Source organism: Eupeodes corollae, chromosome 1, assembly GCF_945859685.1.
Source record: "Eupeodes corollae chromosome 1, idEupCoro1.1, whole genome shotgun sequence".
In the NCBI taxonomy this organism is placed as follows: domain Eukaryota; kingdom Metazoa; phylum Arthropoda; class Insecta; order Diptera; family Syrphidae; genus Eupeodes; species Eupeodes corollae.
In genome coordinates, this window is record NC_079147.1 from 288,935,369 (window position 1) to 288,956,072 (window position 20,704).

Consider the following 20,704-nt stretch of genomic DNA (forward strand, 5'->3'; position numbering starts at 1 on the left):
AAACGATATTCCTGATACTTTTAAATTTTCTAATTATATATTGTATGCTGATGATGTTAAAATTTTTAAAACCCTTAAATCTGTTGATGATTGTCTATTATTGCAAGAGGACCTAAAAGAATTGGCATTGTGGTGTAATAGAAATTTAGTCTTTCTGAATGTCTCTACGTGTCAAAGTTTTACGTTTTTTATGAGAAAATCATACATTTTGTTTGATTACTCAATTAATGACATTATTTTGGAAAAAGTTACTCAAAAAAAAAGACTTGGGAGTCATATTAGATCATAAACTTTCTTTTAATTTCCACATTGATTTCGTTGTAAATAAAGCTTATAAGATGCTCGGCTTGGAAAACGAAGGAATTGACTGATCCTTACGTGCTCAAATGCCTTTACACAGCCTTTGTCAGATCAAATCTTGAGTATTGGATTGTTGTTTGGAATCCGTACTATAACACTCATTCCTTAAGAATAGAAAGAGTGAAGAAATCCTTCACTAAATATGCTTTTAATAATCTTAATTGGAGTATTGATAGACCTCCATATCCTGTAAGGTGTCAGTTCTTTGGTATGCAAACGCTTGAGTTAAGAAAAACTTAAGATATTAACATATTTTTCAGTAATGATGGTAAAAGATATCTTAAGTAAACAAAAAAATTGTTCTTATTTGCTTGAATGTATTAATTTGTATTTTCCTTGCAGAAGTCTCCGTATGGTTTTCTACCTACGTGATACATTTTTTAGAAGCAACTACAGTAGGAATGAACCCATATTTAGTTATTTAATTCTATAGTATGCCTAACTTCCATCTGAGAGGAGCTTCAATTTATCGCTTTAAAAATTTGGGATACACAAACATTTCCCCTAACCATTTTTATAAATTACTTGAATCATGTTCCCACAAAGTTTAACCGATAAATTGATAAAAGAAGCGAAATAGTGTCAAACTATTTTTACCAGGGCTTTATTTAAATTAAGAAAACACAATTTTGCTGCTTTATAAACATTTATCCAATTGGTTTTTAATAAGTTACAATAATTCAGTGGAATCTGGTAAGCAGCTGTTAAAAAGTCTAAATTTCATTATAATATTTTCAATATGTCTCCAGGTGATTCCAGATATCTAAGACATAATTTCATTACTGATTTACATACCTACATTTCCTTTATAAAGCCAATTATTTCCAATACCAAGAGTTCCACTATATTTCAATGGCAATAAATACCCCGCGTCATAAGACTCATAAAAAAAGTTATGCCCATTATTTACTACCAATGCCGTCCCGATGACGATGACCCTCATCGACTGCGACACATTTTTATAACCAATATGACACAAAATCTATGTTTAGCTATATTTATAAGTAACCGCAAAATATTCTTCAGGATGTCGTCAAAAAAACCATAAAAAATGTCATTTTCTTCTTATTTTTTCAATGTCATTGTTATTTCATTATTCATCAGTTTGTTTGTATTTTACGACAAACTTTTATATATTTTTTTTCTTCTCAGATTTTATATAAGCGGCACCTGGTGGTGGACTCGTTAAGTTCATTATGTGATGTGAAAAAGAAAAATAAAGCTTAACTAATTCTGTGACAGATGTTAAAAATTATGTCATTTTTTCAATTAAAAGTAACAAATGTGGGGATTATAGGTTAAGTCCTACACACATTCAAGGAGTCTGAGGAATAAATTACTTATTGAAATATGTGTGGAACCTACCAAGAACTTAGTTTTAGGATATTATGAGAAAAAGTACTCCAATAATAAATTATTAACTTCAATTCTAAAATTATTTAGAACACATTTTGACTTCCTACAATAGAATTTGATTTCCAATAGTTTTTAACAATGAGAAGTTTTAACTGTGGGTTACACCCAAGCCTTATCTATTCTTTGAAGCCTTTTTAACTGCGTTTTGGGGAGAAAATAGTCATGAGCCCTTTGAAATATTAAAGGACACAAGGTTTTATGAAATACTAAACAAAATCACTCATTATCCTTTTTATAAAGTATTATCTTGACACCACTTTAAAATAATGTCTTTAAAAAAACCAAAATCCTTTTTACATGATTCCTTCCTAATTCTCAAAGGATATAGTATCTTTCTTTTAATGGGAACCAACCTTAAGTGGAACTTACCTTAACTGAACAATAAACATCCTGCATTGCTATAGATTTCTGTATTATAAATTTTAAACTTATTTATCTGTATTATATTTTCTAAGGCAAAACATTAATCCAAATTAAATTAATTTGGCATCTCCGGTTTGTATAATAATAATAATAATAAGTTAATTTTAATTTAAGTTCCATTTTCTTGCGGACACATTATTCTTCCTAATGGTTCAATAGAGAAGACATTACATTGGTAATAACTTTGATTTACAGTTACAAAGTCACAAGGACTCGGTAAGCTCCCATGTTTTCCTTATATAACCTAACCATTGCCGTTATTCTACATATACTAACATATATATGAATGTTAAATATACTATATATGTATGTACATTTCTAGGTAAGGATACATACTATACATTTATATAACCAACAAGGATAAAGGAGACGAAGGTGTGTAATGTGTATATAGTGTATTATGTTGCCTGTGTGTGGTGCACCATCAGTAAAGCATTCGTAGAAGCAAACACAAAAGCCAGAACACCGCACACTATAACTGTCCTCAGGTCCTCAAATTGGGTTCAAAGACATAAACATCGATATTATCTCTAGAGAGTATCCTTTCTGGGAATTTATTATTTTCACAATGTTGGTTTTTTAATAAGTTTATATACATGCATACCTACGAACGACTACGACGTATATCTAGTAGATATTTTGCGAGTCCTTTTGTATCCTTTAAAATATGGAATGACTTTCAATTCAAATATATGTATGTATGGCAAAAATGTTTAAAAAAAAAATAAAACCTTGTCATACTCGTAAGTTTCCAGGATGAAAAGCAAACATGACAAAGAAAAAAGAATCAGAAAATATTCTTAAGGCAGCACGCAGGGTATAGATAATATCTTTTTTTTAGATATTATATAATGAGCTTTTCATTTATAGAGAAGCTATTTTTGGAAACATTGTTTAATTTAAGAAAAAAATAATGTTCATTATACCCAAGTTAAAAAACATGAAAAGACGAATTAATAAATCAATACTTTGAAGGATAATAAACTTGAAAATAAGAACTTAACAAACCTTCCATAAGAAAAAGGTTTACAGTCTTAAAAGTTTCATATAAATGTCCAGCACTATTCCACGGATTTTTATTTACAAAAATGAGTTCAATTCACCCTTTCCAGGCAAACAAAAATTGGAATGTTTTCTAAAAGAAACCTTGTTTTTGAGCGTTTCGAAACGAAATAAAGATCAACCAATATAAGAATCAAATCAAATTAGTGTCATATTTGGGAAGAAATAAAGATTTCTTTAAGAATCCAGCAAAGCTATCTAAAAACATAGAAAAATAAAAATTCAAACATGGAAAATGCATTTTCAAATATTCGACTTGTTTTTGTACGCATTTTTGACAAATTTGTGATAAACTTGTTTTCAATCATCTTTTTCGTATTAAAAAATATGTTTGTGTCCTTCCGCGTTGTGTGAGAAAACCATACTAAATATTAATGGACTATAATTACCGTCGGTTCAAATGCTAGACATGTGCATTCAAGAGGACACAAGCGTCCACAGGTTTTTCTCAAAACCAACCTCAGTCTATCAACTCCTACTCTCACTTTCCCGTGGTAAACATCTATATAAGGAGCGATTTTATCCGGCTCCCCAACCTTGGAGTTATACTTAGGGTCTGGCCCTCCAGGTTGGGGGTTGTGCCGTCGGGGTGACTTCATGGCCACGTAAAAACTTTCATAGTTGCGAAGCACCAACAAGCCTCGTATACGACCGGATTTACTGTTGACAACCAACGCAAACGAATTAAGGACAACGAACTTCGGATATGCACGTGGAATGTTTGGTCCGTAACAGACCACGTGTGGCCGAAGAATTAGCAGAGGATCTAGACCGCTATAAAGCAGAAATCACCGCCATCCAGGAAATACGATGGGATAGACCGGGCAAAAAGAGGATGAAAAACTGCGATATTTACTATGGAGATTACCACGAAAACCAACAGTGCTTATTTGGATGCGGCCTCGACTTTGGAGCCAGACTTAGTCAAAAAGTCTTGAGGTATAGGTGCATCATTGAGCGCCTCATGACCATACGACAACACCAAAGATAATGTTCTTCGAGCTACTAGACAAAACATATGAGCAGTGCCCTAGTACGATATTAAAGTTGTCTTGGGCGATTTAATGAAAAGCTAGGAAGGGAAGACATCTTTGGTGGAATAATCGGGAAGAACAGTCTCCACGCCAACACTCCTGACAACGGATTCAGGCTCATAGATTTTGCTGCGGGGTGAAACGCCATGGTAGCCAGTACGCGTTTTCCATACCTCAACACCCACAAACGTACTTGGACTTCTCCAGATCAATCTACCGGCAACCAGATTGACCATATTACGATCGACGCCAGACAAGCATCCAGCATCATGGATGAAAGAACTTTCCGTGGAGCAAACATTGACTCGGACACTACCTCGTTGTAGCCAAGGTAGCACTTCGGATTTCCAGACTCAAGGCAAAACAGGGAGGTGCTGGGAGAAGGTACAACATCGAACCTCGTTGTAGCCAAGGTAGCACTTCGGATTTCTAGACCCAACGCAAAACAGGGAGATCACTTGAGATCGCCAAATCCTTTTCCGACCGAGATACAAGTAACCTCTCTCGAAGTTCTCCGCCGCCAACACAATGTATAGAAAACCAATTGCAACATTGCTAAGATGCAATCAGAAAAGCCGCCTCTGATGTTCTGGGTTTCAAACAGCCACCAACAAGGAACCTCGTGTTTGATGAGGAATGTCGGCAGGCAAATGCAGCCAAACAACAGGCACGCAAAGCGGCGTTGCATAAAAGGACGATAGCTCTATGAGCAGAAGAGGCGAGAGGAACGCCGACTTCTCAGAAGGAAAAAGGGAGGGCATGAGAAGCGTGCGGTTGAAGATGTAGGCTTGGACACCGTAAAATAAGCAAGTATTTATTGTTGCATTGAAAACTCTGTACTTTGATGAGAGGTAGATAAGTTGGTTGCTAAACAAATTGGGCCACATCAGGTTTAGGGCTAGTTTGGCCTCCCTGGTTTTCTCTTTCGCATGATTGCTCCAGTTTAGGTTATAGGTCAGCAATACACCTATAGATATTTAAACTCACTCACAATTTCAATACGCTCTTTGTTGATGTTCCATGATTCTTGCCTAGATTCTAATATCATAACCTTGGTTTTTCTAATATTGATCCGTAAGCCCCAAGTTTGGCAATATTCTTTAAGTCTGTTAATTTGCAGTTGTAAATAAAATGGGTTATCCGCCAAACGTACCAGATCGTCTGCATACAGTAAAACTTTAATCAAAGATTCGCCAAATATTAAACCTTCCAGTAGGATTTCACAAACCGCATCAATATAAAATGCAAACAAAATGGGACTTAAAATACATCCTTGGGGAACTCCCGCCGCTGTCTCAAAACTTTCGAATAAGTTGTTGCCATCCCATACTGAGGCTTTCGTTGAACTTAGAAAGTTAGAATTTTCTCCAAATGTTGTCTTGCTATGCTTGTAAGCGCAAAAATTTGGTCTACCGTTGAGAAACCGGATCGAAACTCAGCTTGGAAGATACTTAAGCGGTTGTTTCTCTCTATCCATCTCGTAAGCCTATCGTTCAGAATAGAGTTTAAGATTTTCCTTAAAGAGTTGAGAATAGATATGCCTCTATAGTTTTCTGCAAGACTCTGTTCACCTCCCTTGAAATAATGGCTGTGTTAAAGCAAATGGGTATGCAAGCATCATTATAAATTTGGTTGAAACAGTCCACTAAGTAGTTTTTGAAGTAAGCATTAGAATATTTGTAAAATTCTGTTAGGATTACATCAGCACCCGGTGCTTTGTTGGTCTTTATTGTTTTCAAAACACTTTCCAGTTCAATCAAGGATATCAGTTCATCAAGTTCAGGAATATGGTTGTTTGGCATGGCGATAACAAAGACTCATCTGCTGATAACAATCCTTTGAAGTAATCTGCCAAAACTTCAGCTAAGAGAGCATTATTATTTTAAGGAGTATGTTAACGCCCTCCTAATTCCCTCACATTATTCCAAAATGTTTAAAAAAAAATGGTTTTAGACAGGGTGATGCACTGTCATGTGACTTCTTTAACATCGTCTTTGAAAGAATAGTGCAGAGCTCACACGTCAACACTAGAGGCACTATTTTCCAAAAGTCCGTCCAAATACTAGCATATGCTGATGACATTAACACAATTGGAAGAACTCAGCGAAATGTCAATGGGGCTTTTGAAAGTATTGAGGCAGGGTTTTCAAAAATGGTTTTAGCGTTAAATGAGAGTAAAAATGGTATATGCTGTCATCAAGATAGGACTAAAAAGTCGATATATATAGCTTTGAAGAAGTTAAGGACTCTGTCTAACTAAGCTCCTCTATGAACGCAGAAATAAAAATACCATTGCTGAGATCAAACGAAGAATAACCCTTAACACTGTTTCGTTGGGCTAAGAAAACAATTGAATAGCTAAGCCCTTTCTCGAGTGACCAAAGTGTTGCTCTATAAGACTCTCATCATCCCTGTCCTGCTAAATGGCCTAGAAGCATGGACTATGACAAAAGGAACTGAACGCACCTTGCAGGTCACTTAGAACGCATTAAAGACAATACTCCTGCCGAGAAAGTCCTGGAATCCACCCCCACAGGACAGTGCAGTAGAAATAACCACGGATCAAGTGGCGGGCACAAGCAGAAAGCGACCTCACCCAACTTGGAGTGCGCAATAAGAAACATCTTTAGCTTCGAACAGAACTATAAGGAGAAGTTTGTTGGGTGAGAAAGTTCACACATTACCGTTAGTAAGCAAATAAGAAGGCTGTTAACTTGTCCACCTATAATTTTTTACCACTTAGTGGGTAACATAGAAAACCTTTACATTAGGTTAGGTTAAAGTGGCTGTTGGTTGGGAAGTCCAACACACTTAGACCAAAGTATGGTCCGTTGTGATACCACATGAATCAGTTGATCAGCTTAACTCGTCGAACCAATTGGAGCTCCGAATGAAGCGTAGGAGACAAATAATGTCAGAATTTTTTAGATCGCTAGTATCTTTGAAGTACTCGTATTAGTCTCCAAGGTGAGTTCTACGTCCTTGTGATAAGGCAGGACATGTGCACAGAAGATGAGAGATTGTCTCCTCCTCCTCCTCGTCCATGCAACTCCTCAAAAAAAAAAAAATAATTTTCAGGGGCTCCAAGTCGAATAGCATACCTTCCTATCAAGCAGTGCCCAGTCAGGACACCAATGACGTGCAATCTACTCAGAGAGATTAATTGTTTTAAGCGCCTGGAGCTAAGATTAGGCCAAATTAGTTAAGTAAACCTTTACATTATATGATCACAATTTATTAACGACTTATTTACGACATAACAGCGAAACAAAAATTAAAATCGTAGCATTTTTAAAAACATTGACATGAACTTATAAAAAGGTCAAAATAAAACATAGAAACCGTAATTACAATGCAGGCTATAATTTTGAAAACATAGTAACCGAACGATAGTGCCAAATCAAAAATCTGTTAATTTTTTGACGACCAGGAACGAAAAAAACATCTATTTATTTCCTTATTATTCAACTTCTAGTTTTTAAAGCTGTCCCTTCGTTTTATAGACAATATTCCACATACAGACAATATTTATTATTTTTTGTAATACCTAATCCCAAAAAACACTTTAGTACATCAAAAACTTTTTCAAAATATTCTATTATCTTGAATCTGCTTTCCCTCTAAACCTTCCAAGTCTTCATGTACTTCTTCTGTAATATTAGAAGAAGAAAAAAAACATAGAATATTAAAATAACAAAAGCGTGGTGCATCCGTTGCCTGTTGATGAGCCCTCCCTTGTCCCGCCTCTTGAACAAAATCGCATGTGTTTTTCTAATAGGGCTGCACTAGAGTATAATATGAGTATACCTATAGAAGGAAGACGAGAAGGTATATACAGTAAACCAATTTATATGCAAATATCCTTGCACCTAACTTTACAATATTTTCCAAGCGGATATCGCTTCCACTACTTTGACTAACTACTTGTTCTTGGCAATTTAAGTTAACCTCTATCTCTTCTATATTACCAAGAGGGGTACTACTACACATATATAAACTATCTACTATAAACGGTATACCCTGTATAAGGCAGCTTGAGAGCATTGTCTTTTGACATGGTGTTCGGACACTCGGATTATATTAAAATTCAATTAAAAAGTTTGTTCAAAATTGATTTTTTATTCTATTTTCCTCATAACGAAGACTGCACAAAAAAAGGGTGGGAGTGGGGTAGTGGAAATATAGATAAGCCATCAGAAAAAGGATGTGTCCGAGATTTCGTTAAGAATGAGGGGGAGGGGATAGCAAATCACTAGAATCAACTTTTCTATACTCTATATTTTTGTGTACTGCAACAGGGAGTTGAGTTAGTTCATCCATCAATGTGCGGGTTTATAAAAGTTGAAACAAATAAAATCCCCGATGGTCAGAATATATATGTATATGTACTTAGGAGTGTGTACCTATGTATACATAATATGAAATCAGTTTACATGGCCATGACAAAGTTTCGAGCTCACCATGAGTAATGAAGGCCACTCCATTGTGTGTTTTTGGTGTCCTGTCTGTTGTTCTGCTGATGGTGAGTCGTTACGTCAAAAAAGGGTGTTTCTCACGATCAATTATCCAACAATGTTGTCTTAATTAAACTATAAGCTTGATAGGAGAGTAACACTGCCGTTTGCTGTTGCCGTTGCCGTATCCGTTGCCAATGCCGCTGACAATGACGCTGCTGTGTTGCTGCTATACTGTTGCTGCTACTGATAGTATAACATAGAGTAAGGGTAGTTAACCTCTCTGACACAAACCTACTTAACACGAAAGTGATTTCAGTTCAAGAGGTTCCTTTTGAAATGTGGTCGAGTATTAAAACGTCTTCAAATTAACCCGAAGGCTTTTCTGTGCTCCAAGCGTCAAGCACCGCCGCCGCCGCCGCCGGCCACCACCACCACTGGTGCTGCTACCATCCTGCCATATCCTATCCACTACATGATTCACTAGAATATGGTGGAGCTAATAGTTTTGTGGGTTGAACACATTTGAAACTATACGAAGCGATGCGATGCAATGGGGTTCCTCTGGCTCCGATTGAAAGGTGAAGTGTCTATACACATTAAACCGCATCGACCACGTGCAAGGATGTGTATACAGATACGCTTGCCCATACATACATCCTTAGATGTGGTATATCTTTGTATAAAATAGCATGAGTATGTAGGAACCAGAACCTCGGGTGTTGTGTTTATTTGGCCGGCAGTACTTAAACACTTTGAAATGTTGTTTATGGGTACGGTGTGGCCAGGACATGGGCATGAACTCTTCTATCTGGCCATGATACCTATACCAACCTAGACTAACTCTAACGAAGTTGCAGTGCGGAGTTATAGTTTTCTCTGTGAAGTGGTTTTGGCACGATGTTGTTTTAAAGTTAAAACGTCTCGCCACAAAAGTATCAGAGAAACTATATTTGGCACGATATAGGATATCCTTTATATGCAGGTAGAAAGGATGTTCAATATGATACGGAAGGTAATGGGGGTATGGTAAGGCAACTCTTAAAAAGAGCTTATATTTTAATACATTGATTGAAAACACTTTAAGATGTTAACACTATGTCAAGAGAGTTTTAAAAAATAAAAATAAATGCACCGCTTAAATCACTGCTAGCAAAGTTGGAGCACGAGTCCTTAAAAAACCAATACTGCATTCAAATAAAAAAAAATACAAACATGGCTAGGAATCTAAATGAATATTGTTTTTGCAAACAGAGTAATTTATTTGACTTTCTGTTTTTATACGAGTGTTATTAAAGTTTATATAAATGAAACTACACTTTCCAATACTGAGTTTTTATTTTTACTGCAGTGAAAGCAATTTAAATAAATCAATTATAATTATCCACACTTTCCCGTCATGTTACAATTTAGCTTTCACAGAAAAAGGATCCAAGCTCTATTAATAAAAAGTCTTGAAAAAATCAACGATATCAAATCAACATTTCAAAGTAAAAAATGGTGTTGGATTTTGAGTGAAATAAAATTATTTATTTTTGTTTGCTTTGAAGAGATATTTTTGTTTCATTTAAATTGACTTTAGTTTCATGCATTTGAAAGAACTAACGAATTATTTACATTTGTATATGAAGTCAACTGAGTTAATTCATTTATCAAATGTTTCGGTGTCCTTTTTTCACTTATTAGGATAACAAATTGATTTATGACAGGAAATTCATGACACATGTATTTGCTTGTGCACTTAACTGATGAAGTAACTTGCAAATATGGAATAAGCTTCAGCGATATGGATAGGGATATGGATATGGATATGGATATGGATATGGATATGGATATGGATATGGATATGGATATGGATATGGATATGGATATGGATATGGATATGGATATGGATATGGATATGGATATGGATATGGATATGGATATGGATATGGATATGGATATGGATATGGATAAGGATATGGATATGGATATGGATATGGATATGGATATGGATATGGATATGGATATGGATATGGATATGGATATGGATATGGATATGAATATGGATATGGATATGGATATGGAAATGGATATGGATATGGATATGGATATGGATATGGATATGGATATGGATATGGATATGGATATGGATATGGATATGGATATGGATATGGATATGGATATGGATATGGATATGGATATGGATATGGATATGGATATGGATATGGATATGGATATGGATATGGATATGGATATGGATATGGATATGGATATGGATATGGATATGGATATGGATATGGATATGGATATGGATATGGATATGGATATGGATATGGATATGGATATGGATATGGATATGGATATGGATATGGATATGGATATGGATATGGATATGGATATGGATATGGATATGGATATGGATATGGATATGGATATGGATATGGATATGGATATGGATATGGATATGGATATGGATATGGATATGGATATGGATATGGATATGGATATGGATATGGATATGGATATGGATATGGATATGGATATGGATATGGATATGGATATGGATATGGATATGGATATGGATATGGATATGGATATGGATATGGATATGGATATGGATATGGATATGGATATGGATATGGATATGGATATGGATATGGATATGGATATGGATATGGATATGGATATGGATATGGATATGGATATGGATATGGATATGGATATGGATATGGATATGGATATGGATATGGATATGGATATGGATATGGATATGGATATGGATATGGATATGGATATGGATATGGATATGGATATGGATATGGATATGGATATGGATATGGATATGGATATGGATATGGATATGGATATGGATATGGATATGGATATGGATATGGATATGGATATGGATATGGATATGGATATGGATATGGATATGGATATGGATATGGATATGGATATGGATATGGATATGGATATGGATATGGATATGGATATGGATATGGATATGGATATGGATATGGATATGGATATGGATATGGATATGGATATGGATATGGATATGGATATGGATATGGATATGGATATGGATATGGATATGGATATGGATATGGATATGGATATGGATATGGATATGGATATGATATGGATATGGATATGGATATGGATATGGATATGGATATGGATATGGATATGGATATGGATATGGATATGGATATGGATATGGATATGGTTATGGATATGGATATGGATATGGATATGGATATGGATATGGATATGGATAAGGATATGGATATAGTTGTGTATTTTAGTAAATTGCAGAAGCAAATAAAAACATGGATGAGGATAAGAATCAAGATATGGATAAGGGTTATAAAAGAAGTTCAGATAACAAGGCTGAAATGTAACTCGATAATAAAGGGTGATTTTTTTGAGGTTAGGATTTTCATGCATTAGTATTTGACAGATCATGCGGGATTTCAGACATGGTGTCAAAGAGAAAGATGCTCAGTATGCTTTGACATTTCATCATGAATAGACTTACTAACGAGCAACGCTTGCAAATCATCGAATTTAATTACCAAAATCAGTGTTCGGTTCGAAATGTGTTTCGCGCTTTACGTCCGATTTATGGTCTACATAATCGACCAAGTGATCAAACAATTAATGCGATTGTGACCAAGTTTCGCACTCAGTTTACTTTATTGGACATTAAACCAACCACACGAATGCGTACAGTGCGTACAGAAGAGAATATTGCGTCTGTTTCTGAGAGTGTTGCTGAAGACCGTGAAATGTCGATTCGTCGCCGTTCGCAGCAAACCAAACGATCTGCCACAACGTCGAATTTTCAGTGAATGGGCCCTAGAAAAGGTGGCAGAAAATCCGCTTTTTTATCGACAAATTTTGTTCAGCGATGAGGCTCATTTCTGGTTGAATGGCTACGTAAATAAGCAAAATTGCCGCATTTGGAGTGAAGAGCAACCAGAAGCCGTTCAAGAACTGCCCATGCATCCCGAAAAATGCACTGTTTGGTGTGGTTTGTACGCTGGTGGAATCATTGGACCGTATTTTTTCAAAGATAGTGTTGGACGCAACGTTACGGTGAATGGCGATCGCTATCGTTCAATGCTAACAAACTTTTTGTTGCCAAAAATGGAAGAACTGAACTTGGTTGACATGTGATTTCAACAAGATGGCGCTACATGCCACACAGCTCGCGATTCTATGGCCATTTTGAGGGAAAACTTCGGAGAACAATTCATCTCAAGGAATGGACCGGTAAGTTGGCCACCAAGATCATGCGATTTGACGCCTTAAGACTATTTTTTGTGGGGCTACGTCAAGTCTAAAGTCTACACAAATAAGCCAGCAACTATTCCAGCTTTGGAAGACAACATTTCCGAAGAAATTCGGGCTATTCCGGCCGAAATGCTCGAAAAAGTTACCCAAAATTGGACTATCCTAATGGACCACCTAAGACGCAGCCGCGGTCAACATTTAAATGAAATTATCTTTAAAAAGTAAATGTCATGGACCAATCTAACGTTTCAAATAAAGAATCGATGAGATTTTCCAAATTTTATGCGTTTTTTTTTTTTAAAGTTCTCAAGCTCTTAAAAAATCACCGTTTAGCTTACAGAATTGAAAGCAAAGTATGATTTTGGATAACATGATAGTCATTTCTCATTATCAAATTTTTTTTCAAGTGAAAAAAAGTATGCAGATGTTAAGTTAAAGAGATCATGTTAAAAGCATAAACGTCTTTGAAAATTACTGTGAATTTGCATGTTGTATTTCTGATGCCTACGAGTGTTTTTGAGAAGGAATATAGTTAATATCAAATAATTCAAATATTCTCTACAAAAGACTTAACCTAAGCACTGCTTTATCTTAATTTTTCAGACATGATGTCTGGTTATCATATTTTGAGCGCACATTTGATGACATGTAAAGTATAACTATTTTCTTGGTGCTTTTTCGTTAAAAAAAAAATAATAAAACCCCACTTCATCTTCTTTTTACATCCAATACCATATCCTTCTACTCAAACCACAATATCCTCGTCCAGAATTATTTATCCACATCCAAAAACCATATATGTATGGAATACCACTGTTTCTCATACATTTTTAAAAGGACTTGTTTTCTTTTGCCAACAACTGGAGAAATTTCAAAAATTTTCTACCAACGTGGTTTTATTTGACCAAAGTTAAACCTCATTCATTCTGTTACATGAGCATAGTTTTGTATGGTTCATACTTTATCATATTTATTTAAACTTTTTTTGTTGTTGTTTTTACCAAAGTAAAAATTGAAACTATAATAATAAAATATTCTTCACAAAAATAGAGGAAAATACATTCACATAAATATATATGTGATATCATTCATCATGAATTTTATTTACTTTTCAATTTGTCAGGGTGGGGATGTGGTGGAAAAAACTTTTCTGTTCAAAATAGGAAATAAATAAATTGATGTTAGCAAGATGAACGAGAGTGCAACTTTAGCAAAGGATATTTTTAAATTGAAATTAAAGTCTATTATTTGTATTTTTTATTTTTTATTTTGAATCGTTTTAAAAATTAATGTAAAATTATTTACAACATTGTTTTTCTAAAAGATCAAACCTCTTAATTTAAAATTTTACAAATCAAAATTTACTTATTTTATTCTAAAATATAAAGTAAAAAAATTAATTCAAAAAAGTTCTTGGTATTAAAAGTTTGAAGCATTTATTTAAAATTCAATTTCAAAGCCATTGCTTTCAAAGTTAATCTACACCTTGAGTAGCTGTATGTTAAGTAATTTTTTGTTTGGTTTTAATTTCAGAGTTTTGTTTTAAACAAATTTCAATTTTCAAATTCACTTTTTTATATGTGATATATTAGGATGTTAAGGGCAGAGTAAAGGATTCACAAAATTGTTGCAGGTAAAGTGAAGTAGCTGAAGGTATAATACCTGTTCAGCAACCCCCATCCATTTCTAAGATGTTTTATTTTTTTAAAAACCTTCTTGGCAAGAGAAAATTTAAAGTGTGGACAATTTTGAGTTCTTGATCCAAGATAGTTATATGAAGAATATTAACTGTATGCGTTACTCGAGAACAGTTTTAGCTCGTATTATTGACAAAAACACAGGATTTATCGATTCATTTACATTCTTTGCAATAACTAATCCAGAAGCGACATAAAAACTTACGTCTAGAAACCTTTAAACCTTTGTTAACGGAGGTGTTCAAGCTGCTAGATCTAAAGCAACGTAATTTCCTCGATGAATGTATCTTTAAATGATTTCAATTTTCAAAAACAAAATCATTTTCAGTTTTACCACTTTAGTAAGAAAATAGTAAATACAAGAATAATTGTTCAAAAAGCTGTACATTTTCCAAATTGCGGTTTTCTAATTCGATAGCGGAATAATTTAGCATTACTTATTTAAAAATGAGACATCGAAAGTAATACACTCGTGAATAAATTTTTTCTCGACATTACCCTACATTAAGATGGTACAGAAGTTTAATACTCCTTCCATCTATTTATCCTCATGGTCGAACAGTCTCGAAAACGGCTTATAACGTATATTTATAATCACTTTATAACTGCATACCCAAAGTATGGAGACAAAAATAGTACACACAAAACCAATCCCTGAAAATGTTTAAAAAACAACGATAACATTAATACACAAAAAGCAAAGAAGGACGATATCAATAACTATAAACCCATATTAAAATTTCGACATTAATTTACAAGATTCTATTTCAAACGCTTTACACTTACATCAAAGAAGACTTGAACAACAATTGACCAGGAGAACAATCTGGACTTAGAGAAGGTTTCTCAATAACAGATCATTTACAAACAATGAATCAGCTAATACAAAAACGCAATGAATTAAGACTACCGGTTTATTTCCTATTTATTGACTTTTAAACGGTGATTTTTTAAGAGCTTGAGAACTTTAAAAAAAAAAACGCATAAAATTTGCAAAATCTCATCGATTCTTTATTTGAAACGTTAGATTGGTCCATGACATTTACTTTTTGAAGATAATTTCATTTAAATGTTGACCGCGGCTGCGTCTTAGGTGGTCCATTCGGAAAGTCCAATTTTGGGTAAATTTTTCGAGCATTTCGGCCGGAATAGCCCGAATTTCTTCGGAAATGTTGTCTTCCAAAGCTGGAATAGTTGCTGGCTTATTTGTGTAGACTTTAGACTTGACGTAGCCCCACAAAAAATAGTCTAAATGCGTCAAATCGCATGATCTTGGTGGCCAACTTACCGGTCCATTCCTTGAGATGAATTGTTCTCCGAAGTTTTCCCTCAAAATGGCCAACGAATCGCGAGCTGTGTGGCATGTAGCGCCATCTTGTTGAAACCACATGTCAACCAAGTTCAGTTCTTCCATTTTTGGCAACAAAAAGTTTGTTAGCATTGAACGATAGCGATCGCCATTCACCGTAACGTTGCGTCCAACAGCATCTTTGAAAAAATACGGTCCAATGATTCCACCAGCGTACAAACCACACCAAACAGTGCATTTTTCGGGATGTATGGGCAGTTCTTGAACGGCTTCTGATTGCTCTTCACTCCAAATGCGGCAATTTTGCTTATTTACGTAGCCATTCAACCAGAAATGAGCCTCATCGCTGAACAAAATTTGTCGATAAAAAAGATTTTCTGCCAACTTTTCTAGGGCCCATTCACTGAAAATTCGACGTTGTGGCAGATCGTTCGGCTTCAGTTCTTGCACGAGCTGTATTTTATACGGTTTTACACCAAGATCTTTGCGTAAAATCTCCCATGTGGTCGAATAACACAAACCCAACGGCGACGAATCGACATTTCACGGTCTTCAGCAACACTCTCAGAAACAGACGCAATATTCTCTTCTGTACGCACTGTACGCATTCGTGTGGTTGGTTTAATGTCCAATAAAGTAAACTAAGTGCGAAACTTGGTCACAATCGTAATATAACGTAAAGAAGGTCGTAGAAAAAAAAAATTAGCACATTCAGCACGTATGATGCTGATACCTCCGGCCACTCAGCTTAGGGTGGGTTCAGCGAATAAATTGATATCCTAATTGAGATGATATCGTAGGTGATCAATTAAACTGATGAGAATATAAAAATGTCGGTGACCACAGGGGTGTCTATCCTGAAATTAAGAAATAGGGCGCCAGCAATTTTTTATAATTAAGGAAATTGCAAACCTTCGGAGCGAAACCGACGGTGAAAGAAGTTTCAATAAAAGATTAAGTCTTGGAATTAATTTTTAAAATATTTATTGTTAAGTAAATTGCCTGGGAAACCTTGCAATTAAGTAGGGCTAAAACCCAGGACCTTTTAAACAAAGAAACAAATCGATATTCAAGAAAAGATAAGATGGACCGGTAACGTTTAGTCCCGAAAAAAATGTTAACGGTTTTATTTTAAGCGGGTCATGAGTTCCGTAATTTTCGGAAATAAAGCGAACAGCCAAAGCCAAACGATAATTTTTTTTTTGAACAATGTCTCGACAACGAAATAATGTGATTCAACGGAAATAATTTTTAATCAAATAAACCAAACTATTATACTTAGCTTATTTACTGCCAGATTTCCCTTCCTTCCTTAACCAATTTTTCGTAGCTTACAAAAAAGTGAGTTCCCAGGCTTTTTCCAAGCCTGGATGAACCCTTTTTCTTCAAATACCTAGTGCTTTCAGCAACTCAGTGACTTGGGTTTCGGTCGCGTCATTTTTTCAGCAACGCTCAGCTTGTTTGCGTGAGTGTGCCAACGCAGTTGCAAAACTTAGTAGTCTTCTCTTACTCGCACTTTAATCTCCCCAGCTTAATGCAAGTCATCCCTGAATTCGCCGCGCTTTACTCTGACTTGTAGAGTGCGGGAATGCAGTGGGTGCATTCAGCCACCTAACATCCCCGATTCAATTTTGAATGAAAGAGAAACCTTGGAACTCAAGAAATTTGATTGTTCACACTTTGCATTATTCCCCACCGATATTTCCCAGCAAAGCAAATATAATTGTGGAAACTTGATGGAAATTAGTAAGTTTCGATTAATGACAGTTGTGGGAAGAGAAATGTGGCAGAAGTTTGCTACACGCGTTTTAAAGTTATTTCGTTTGACTTTCGCGCAGATTTGGGGAAATAGGGACTTACGTTATTGTTCCATCTTGTACATTTAAGTATAATGAGGGTGTAAAAGTTGGGCTTGAAGCCATTCTCCCATGGAGTAACTTCGGCATTCGGAGACCAAGTGTCGACCGTGCCAATTTTGGTTTACTGGAGTCAGACCATCCGTCTGACACTTATGGTAGTAATTATGCTCATTCTTTGGGGACTGGCTGTCACCCGTTCTTAGTATTTGACCAGACCGCCCGTCTGTCACCTTAGTTAAAGTGGAAAATCGACATCCATGATTATGTTTCTTTCCAAAGTAGTGAGAGAGTGAACCGATGGCTGATGGACCATGGCTGCCCCTCTCTCTCTCAGTAGATTGAAGGAAACACCTGTTGGAATGGAGGAGGGAGGAACAAGTATTTGGATGACGGAGAGAATGATTCTTGTCACGGTAATTTTTACCGTGACACAATGAATCAGCTAATACAAAAACGCAATGAATTAAGACTACCGGTTTATATCCTATTTATTGACTTTTATAAAGCTTTTGACTCCGTTAAACACTAAAAGATATGGCCCTTTCTTAAAAATCAAAACATAAACAAATATTGATTGATAGTCTCTTCTTAATGTTGTTACGTATATGGATATCGATCAATCGTAACCAGACCTTGAGGAAAAATTAAGTTAATACCCGACCCAGGACTGTTTGTTGTATTAATGGATTGGGAGCTATCCGTGAAGTGGGTGTCTAATAGCAGGTTTAGCGTTTCTTCGCAAGAGTTAGTCCATGTACCATCTGAGTTTTTAAGACAACTAGGCATGGTTGGATTTGTCAAGAGAATCTTCCTTATCCTTGATGAGGATTCTTCTATGGAGTTACAGAAGGATCTCCATGAGGATCTTTTGGCTATTCTCAATTCTAGTTTATACTTTTTGAGGGATTCTTTATAGGAGTCCCAATCTTGGGGATGTCTAGTATTTTTTGCTCGATTAAAAAGCCTTCTACAACCTTTCCTGAGTATATCTAGTTCAGCAGCCCACCAATATGGTTTCTTCTTTCACCGCACTGTAGTGAGGGGGCATGCAGTTTCCATGGCTTTATTGAGGGCTGCTGTAAGTTCATCGACCTTTTGATCGAGTTCAAGAGCGAACAAGGGCGGATCCGAAAGTTCTGGTTTAATCTAATTTTTCAGAGTCGCCCTATATTTTGGCCAATCTGTTTTAATAAAATTCAGGAATTGGATCGGTTTTGGGGTCCCTTCAATAAGTGTGAATTGGATGTAGCTATGATCAGAGAACGAGTTCTCCTTTGATACTCTCCAATTCAATATTTTATTTGAGAGGTTTAACGAGACAAAAGTCAAATCTAAAACTTTTTGTCGGCTTTTAGTGACGAAGATTGGCTCACTACCTACATTACTTACTACCAATTACTTGTTAGAATATAATCAAAAAGAGACTCACCTCTGTTATTTATATCGGTACTACCCCATGTAGTATGGTGCGCATTGGCGTCACAACCGATAATAAGGTTTGTTTTCTGTCTTGTTGATTCAGCGACCGTCTTCTAAAGAATGGTACCAGGCAGTGGGCCCTGGTGGTCGTAGCTCAAATACACTGATACCAGTCAGTAGGTATGGTTGTCTATTACCATACTTGTGGTGACGTCTTTATCACTGAAATTAGGGAGTAAAAATACATTTAGATTACGTTTTACTAGTACGCAAGACCTAGACCACGAGTAGTCAGGAGTTCTCAATCCTCGAATCAGGGATTTCACAATCCAGGGTTCTTGGATGAGAACGACATCTTCACCAGTTTTTGTCAGGCGGAGAAGAAGGGAGGCCGAAGCCGATTTAGAGTGTTGGAGATTAATCTGTAGTATTTGCAGCATTTTGGCTATAAAAAGGCAGATCAACCTCCACCACTGTTAAATCCAGCTCATCCAGATCAGACGAAGAGGAATTTAACAGTTCATCTTCTTCCTCACTGGGAATAGCTTTGTCGTTTGAGTCATCGGTCTCCATTAGGGATAAACTTTTGACGTTTTTAGGAGAAGACTGTACTGCGACAGAAGAGGGCCCAGGTAGATCATCAACAACATCCAAGGATGGGAAGGTAATAGCAGCAATGGGACATTGCGACACAGCCTTCGAAGGGAGTTGTAGAGGCTTGCATGAAGCTGACTCGAAGCCTTATTTTATCACGCCCTTATCTCGCGCCAGAGAAGCCACACTTCGATAAAGACCCTTTGGCTCCTCCAGTTTCGTGATTTTCCTGTCGTGACAAGGGAGGTTCGGGTTGCTGATCCTGATCATTGCACTAATGTCATCTGGACAAGAGGGTTCTATCGGGATCCATGCGCGGGCTCTCGGCCTGCAAGGAATATCTTCCTTTGCAACGACCTCGAGTTTTGCGCCTGGCCAGACTTCGCCCAGCATGCCGACAGCAGGCGTATAGAGATCGCGCAACCTCTGATCGTTACAAGCAATGAGTTTGACATGACCTTCATGCCAACCCCAATCGCTTGTTATTGGTGGTGGACCCGGATGCTCTCTCATGACTTTGAGAAAGCCAGCCGAGAGCTCCAGTTTCACCATCTGCCAACGGTCAGAGGTAATCGGGTCATCAATATTGCTCTTATCAATGACCGCGACTATGGTCTTTTTAGGCCCTTTAAGTACATCACTAAATGGTTAAGTGAGAGGTACTCTAGCCCTGTTGGGAGTTTTGGTGTTCTGCACTTTGGGCTTTTTAAGGACGGGAGTGGGCTCCTCCAAAGACCTTTGTGGTTTTGACGTAGAGTCGTATCGACTAGTTTTATCTAGAATGGATTAAGCCCAC